Source organism: Rattus rattus, chromosome 8 (genome assembly GCF_011064425.1).
Source record: "Rattus rattus isolate New Zealand chromosome 8, Rrattus_CSIRO_v1, whole genome shotgun sequence".
Lineage (NCBI taxonomy): Eukaryota > Metazoa > Chordata > Mammalia > Rodentia > Muridae > Rattus > Rattus rattus.
Genome location: NC_046161.1, coordinates 8064004 through 8071817, shown reverse-complemented (window position 1 = coordinate 8071817; position 7814 = coordinate 8064004).

The window sequence follows — 7814 nt, the reverse complement described above, 5'->3', positions numbered from 1 at the left end:
ATACCCCTTTTCCATGGGGTTGGAAAAAAAAGCCCTGCCTAATACTAATATTTGTCTGGGTTTCTTTGAATATGCTTCCATTAGATTCTGGAGGAAGCTTCTGATGACCGTAGGGCTAGGCACTGGTCTAAAAGTATAGCACAATACCATAAAGAATTATTCTATTCATTTATTTTTATTCCAAATATCTGGGGTATTCAGCCTTTAGTTCTTCGTTGCCCAGGGATCATATGACTTCCTCTTTTGGCTTGGGCCTTAATTTAGATCAATCATTGATTGGCTACTCCCCCAAGCTCTTAGCTGCCAAATCTTTCAGGCAAGACAGGTTGTTCATTAAAGATTTTGTGGCAGGTTCATGTCCTTATAGTGTCAAATCTTAAGAATATACAAGTTGCTCTTTTATAATAAAACCAAATGTATAAACAGAAAAATATATGCTAAAACACAATTGTTCTAATTTCATTCACTATTGATGTCTTTGGTATATGATTTTGTGGAAAAATCTGTAGAAAATGCCCCCATAACTTCTGTCCAACAAATATACTTTTGGTGGTAACACAGGGTACAAGCTTACCTGCAAAGTTCCTTAAGAAGTGCATTCATTCAACTCATTTCTTTTTGAACAAAGTTCTTAGTTTTAACAAAATTACTTGCTTTAGAATTTTTTTTTAGTGCATACAAATTTTGCTCAGTTAAATGTAACTGTACAGGTTAAATATTACTTCTCAGTAGGGCCTTACTCAATTTTAAAATGTATTTCTAAAGATTTAATTTCTCATCATTAATACTCAAACTAATGCCCAACCTCTCAGATGCAATTAGAATCTTAACACTTTGCAGACTTTCTATATTAACTGGTGAACTGAAGAAAGTCACTCACCAGTGGCATTTTATATTTGGAAAATGTGATTTTATCTGCTGAAAGTTACATATTAGCAGTTTTGAAGCTTCAACGAAATCTCCAGAGGAACTAGGCTAAAAACATGAGATGAAAGCATGCTGTCTGCCTAATGAGGCTGAACTCCTGAAATATTTTAATGAGCATTTAAGCTACTATTATAGCACTTATGAATATGTAATTATAAGGTGATAGATGACTACATGGAGTACATATGTAAAATATTTATAATATTAATATGCTTTATACATCCTAAATTTGAAAACAATTTCCACAATTTGTTGATAATTTAAAGGATAAATTTTGGTGTGGATTTTTATCGTTTCTTAATGGAGCTTAACGGATTGATGACTTATGTAATTTTAAAGTAAAATATAATGTTAAAGTTGATCAATTGATTACTAAGCAGGCTTGTAGTTTACATGTTTCTGAATATTTTTTAAGATTCATCAGAGTTCTTGAATATACCTTAATTTTTCTGATATGTAAACTGTAGAAAATAATATTTGTATATTCAGAAATGCTAAATGTTTCATGAATTTGAGTTTCACTTACAATTGTAAATATGTCTCTTAGTTTATAACTACCTATCAGGCTTCTGGTGAAGCACAAGGTAATTGTTGTTATATTCTTATTAATATCAACTTTTCTGATGAGTACAAGAAGACCAGAGACTTTTTATCATAGTAAAATCAGAATCACTTGAGGGGAAGAGGCAGGGAGAAAAGGAATACAAGGTCAAGATCAGTTAAGAGCAGTTCTACAGTGAGCCAGGGTGACCTGAGACCATGGCTTAAACACATGAGTAGTAAATAAAACAAACACCAGAATCATCGCAATAAACTTCTTAGCCCAAAGAAAACTTGCAGTTCATAGATTAGGGAATAAACATGGGGAAATCTAGATTAGACACATCACAAAACTTCATAAAATCTTTATGCAAAGCAGACAGCAAGGGGACAGGAGTTTGAAAGCCTAGGAAAGAACAGCAGCATGAAGTATTTCCATGATTAAAATTAAGTAAGATGATTTTTTTACACAGCTGAGTCACAACCCTCACCTGAGCTGAAGTAAAAGTATTTGAAAAGGGCTTTGTCAGATGAAAGAAAAAATCCACTGTAAAGTAAGATGATGCTACAGTAAGCTGCTGGATGATGAAGGGTTAAAATAGGATTCCAGAATTTCAGTTTTCTAGCTGGTTAGAAGATAGAATGTGTATCTTGGGAATCAAGGATGAAGGCGCGATAACGGTGTACGCCTGTAATTCAAGAGACGGGAGAGTATACAGTCTGAGGCCAGTTTACTTTATATAATGTGTTTCAACCTAGGCTTCATACAAAGACCCAGTTTTAAACAAACAACACTCCTAAATAAGTAGAGAAGGAAATAGAGAAGAGGACTTTAACTGTGGAATAATGTTTGGGAAGTTACATAAATACATTTTTTATTTTCACTTTGAATACTGTGTTTTTCTATCATTGAAGCTCAGGTCAAGATAAATGCTCTAATGCTCTAAGAATTTGAAACAACAGATAGTATTGTATTTGTATGTAGCAATATAACTGCAATATAAATAAATTAGCAGAAGTAGGTTAGTGGTGTAATTAAACAGTAAGTACCAAACCAGTGTAGAAAAGAGAAAAGCTAAATATTTTTAAAAGCATATTTAATATAAGAACACCGGGAAAAGAACAGAATGGAATATGTCTTAATTACTACAATATTCTAGAAAAATAAACACACATAGAATTCCTTAAAGGTATGTTCTCATTAGGGCCATAGATGGATATCCATTCTGTTGTTTGTTCAATAGGGATGGTTGAACAAACCTGGATGGTGCACACAGGGGAATGTTTATCCCCAAAAGAAACAGTGGCTTCAGAGTCCGGGAACAACATCTGCTTCAGCTAACTGCTGACATGGGATGTCACCCAGGAGAGAAAAGCCTGGGGGCTTGGGGGAGACAAGCTGCAGAGGCAGGCTCCCTTCATATCAGTACAGCAGCTTCTGTGAAACAAGGCTTTGAAGCTTCAAAGTCTCATATTTGAAATTAAGATGATATTCCTAAGGCAACACAGAAAACCTGCTCGTGTTCTGTCTCAGAATCTTCTGAATAAATTGCGTATTATGATCTAATGTCAGGCTCAGCACAACTCTGTCTCTCTGCATACATATGCAATTCATCTTATATAACCTATGTTGAGCATGTGCATAAATTTTTAGAGACCCTTTCAATGCTTCCATTTGTCAACATGCACATACCTCTTTAATGACAAAAATTAAAACAATCCAAAATTAATCTCAGTGCATTAGTTACATTTTCTAGTTGCTATTACAAAAATTCCTGACAAAAACAAGAGAGGAAAGGATAATTGTGGGTCACAGTTTGAAGGAGTCCAGTCAGTCACAGTAGGGAAGGCATGGCAATACAATGGATGGATCTACAACGGCTGGAGCACACTGCTGGAACTTCTCATCTTACATTCTGGAGAACTGGAGGCTGAGGATGAATCCGAAGTGGGGCTGAGCTTGTGAATCCTCAAAGCCCTGTGACAGTCTCCTAGTTCTTCAGTGAGGCATGACCTCCTAAGAGCTCCACAGCTGTGTAAAACAGTGGCACAAGCTGTGGCTAATTGTGGTAGCACAGAGCCTGGAGGAGGGCTTTCAGTCCTTGTTTTTCTTTGGGTCATTGACCTTAAACATTTGTACCCCATGCACACTTTTGCATTAATGTTTTTCCTGCAAAGGAAAAATATTAGTGTGGTTCTGAAGACCCTACTTTAATTCCCAGTGAATGAACAAAGTCCCCAAATAATTTTAAATTCTCTGAGTAGGCACACCACGCATATCAACCATGAGTAAGAGAGTTGAGATGATAATAATAAGACATCACAATGTGTCCATCATGTATTGCTAATAGCTCACATTCCCCAAAGATAACATAGTACTGACTTTTGGTTTTATTCACATACTTTTAAAAATAAATTTGCCACATGGCCTAACACTTTAATTTTTCAATATTTCATGCTTCATAAGCAATTTTCGACAGTTCAACATCTAGGTGGCAAATTCAACTATTCAGCATATTTTTATTAACTGAGCTAAACAGTCCACCTAATAACAAGAATGTGTCCCTGTAATCATAATATAGTTGATGTAGAAAGTGATTGTATTACTAACTTAAGTTTTTATAATTTCACATCTAAATGATTCAATGTTATTCTTCCTCCATTCTTCCATTATGTAACTGCATATATTTCTGATTATTATACAAGAGTTAGCTGATTTTCAGTGAGTAGATGTGAGTGGGGAAGAAAATCTATTCAGTTTTGAAACATTCTGAGATGAATTTATACATGTAGAAATTCCTTTTCAGTGAAAGATTATCTTGTCATCACTCAGAACAAGCAATACTGTTGACACATACATCCCCACTATCATTTTATTATTTTGGAACTTGAAGAATATATATTACATGATGGCTGGTGTGCATTTTTAATGAATCATAAAGGGTTTGTGAAATTCTGTGTGTGCTGTTATCAGTGAAATGCTGTGTGTTCTTTGGTCTTTCAAAAGCTTCAAACCTACTATTTTGTGAATTGCTTTTTAAAGCTGAAATTAGGATTCTGTAAACAACATTAACTTTCTCTTGTGTTCCCTGTTAACCTGGTTCATTTTGCTTGCATCTGATATTTGGAAGTGTCACAAAAGCAATAGAGAGTCACCAAGATGATGATGGCTATCAGTGTCCAAAGCAGCAACAAATTTCATGGATTTGTCTCACTTTTGCTGTTGTTTGTAGCAACCAGAACAGTTTCCTGCATTCCAAGAATCACAGCCAGGTAGGCCTCACACTCATCTGTGGCCCACCCTCTGTGGCTTCTCCTTCAACCATTTATGGTATTAATATAGCCATTATGATCCATTCTGCAAAGACCTGAATGCCTGTTCTTTATTCTTGGTTCACCAAGTTTCCTGGTGGTGCCTGCAGTATGAGACTGTCTCGTTGAAGCACCTCAGTTTAGCACATCTGTATTTAACTTATGACTAGACCATTTCATGTCATGTCTATTAAAAACACTTGGTGTGGTTTATTTATTTCTTTTTTAGAGGAATTTAACTATGCAACAGGATTATGACATTTTTTCACTAGTCATGAATAAAAATGGCTACTTTGGCTATTAAAATGCTTGACCATTTATGCAGCGTTTAATATTTTAAAAATAAGTTTTTGTAAGTTGTGTATGTGCTTCTTAAAATGAATCTTTTAATGTATGATCTCTTTCTTCTTATAACTTTTTCTCCTAGACCCAAAAGAACACCAAGAAAACACAGGAGATATTTTGCATATATACTTATAAATATCTATCCAAACAATAAATTAAAATTTTACTTAATAATATTTCATAAAATAAAGACATTGTTAGCTTAAGGGAAATTGTGGATCATCAGGAATGGTAGGATCTGTCTGCTGTTTGGTACTTGTTTGGTCAGTTCATATGGTCGTGTAGCTCAAAGAAAGACTTTTAATTTTCTGTTTTCAAAGTGCTCTGAGACAGCATTTCAGAAGAGTGAAAATGGATATTTACAAGTTCGATAAAGAAAATATAAATCCAATTCTGTGTCTGGATTTAGGAAGAGCATATATAAAAGATATCTTGAATCCAAATACTGTATAGTGGCCTCAAATGCAAGCAAGGCAAGAGGAGCATCTGAATATAATTGAGTATAATACAAATAACACACGCACACACACACACACACACACACACATACATATATGGAGAAAGAGAGAGAGAGAGAGAGAGAGAGAGAGAGAGAGAGAGAGAGAGAGGAAAGAGAGAGAGATTTCAATTTTGGAATCAAAAACATTTATTCTTACTTTAGAATTTATGACCCTAGTTAATTTTTAAAATATGCAATGATTATTAAAATAACTAGAGGGAATGATAACTGTTTGTCAAGTTGGAATTTTGCCATGTAAAACAACAATATATATATTTTGCTATATATTACAACCAAAATAAGATTTTTTTTCTTTTTAAGAAACTGTCATGTTCACCTCAAATCTATTTTAATCATCTAACTCCTAATAGCATGAAGACTGGATAATATATAAAAAAGTGATTTGTCTTTCAATTTCTATAAACAGAAGTCCACAGCATCTGGCTGGCCCTCTGCAGTTGACTCTTACATAGCAAATGTCAAAGGACAAACAGCCAAATGCTATATTCAAAGTCCATTCACAGGGTGTCAATATCATTATCAATGGCTTAAGCTCTCACTAACCAGTAATTAACTTACTCACTTTCACAAAACTGACTATAGAGCACATTCAAAAAACAGTAGCATCTTTCAGGCTACATTTCGTGACAGCTTTTCTATGGCTAACTTTTTTGTTCATATTTGTATTATGATTGAGAACATGTGAAAATAACTCGAGGCAGACGAGGATTATAACCTGTTCATGGATCAGCGGGCATGTTGGAGAGAAATCCCTGTGTAATGAGCCGTGTGTTCATGCTAAATTCCCTACGGTCTCCATAAATAACACAGAATCACTGAATTAAAAATGGTCTATCTTATTGGCATTTCTGTCTTTTTCCTATGTCAATCAGAAAAAAGTGTATTTGTACATTGTGAGCCTGTGCAATATTTAACAATTTACTTTCCTATTGAAAAGAACCTTAAAAATTATCCAACACAATATTCTGTTCCTCCTTCTCTCTCTTATACAAACATATACACACACACATACACACACACACATACACACACACACACACATGCACACAACTTTCAAAGGCAACTATTTTTTCATCTTCACACAAGCACAGAGATTTCAAATAAGGAATATATAATCTGACTTCAAAGGACTCACAGCAAAACATTAGTGAATGACAGACATATCCTCATATATAATATAATTTTCAGAACTTGAAAAGGATAAAATCAATTTTGTCCCAAATATTTTTTATGTATCTTTCACATTTCATTTCCTTACATGTGAGTATTTTATATGTATTTACCATTTTTTCAATAAGATTTTCACTATCAATAATATCATAAGAAAAAAGACACTTATATAGAATATATTTATAATAGGGATTTTGTATATTATTTACATAGAGTATTAAATTAAGTTTTAAATGCATTCTCTTAATTTTTCATAGGAAAAGAAACTGAACATTACAATATTTAGCCATATTATTACTGAGTGTCATGTGTTGTAAGTTTCAAGATTTGCCTTGAGCATGAGATAAGAAATAATGGATTCATTTCAGACACATTAATACTAAATGCCTGCACAGATGGGTAAGAGAAAAAGCCTGGGACAAGAATTCATCTGTTTAGACTTCAAAGGCTGTGTTGGAGGCTGGAGAAATGTGCAGACTGTTAAAAGCTTTTGGGTCACAAAGATCTGTAACTTCAGGGGGATCCAACAACCTTTTCTGGCCTCTGCTAATTCTGTTCCCCCTCTGTCTTGTTCTGTTTCTCTCATACACACATGCAGGCACTCATACACACCATATATAAGAAGACATGCAAAGAAAATGCTAACATTCCCAAGTGATTCCACAGAGTCAAGCTGACCCTGATATGGTCACTTGAAAACACCATGGTCATTAGCAGATATAAGAATTGATCACATTGAAGATGTGCTTGTTTAATAAGCAGCTTGGTGAGTAAATTGAACTAAGCAGAGAACATTGTTTACACAGTATGGCTACTAAAGTCTTGACATTAATATTACCTTCCAGTAAATAATAATAAGAATAGTAGAGGGTAGAATTAAAATAAAATCAGAGCCAGAATTCTGAGTGTCTTTCAGAACTCATAATAAGATAATGTCTTGACAAATGCTGCAGGAGCCCTGTGGTCCGGACTGTTCCCAGATCTGAAGGGACGAGATCAA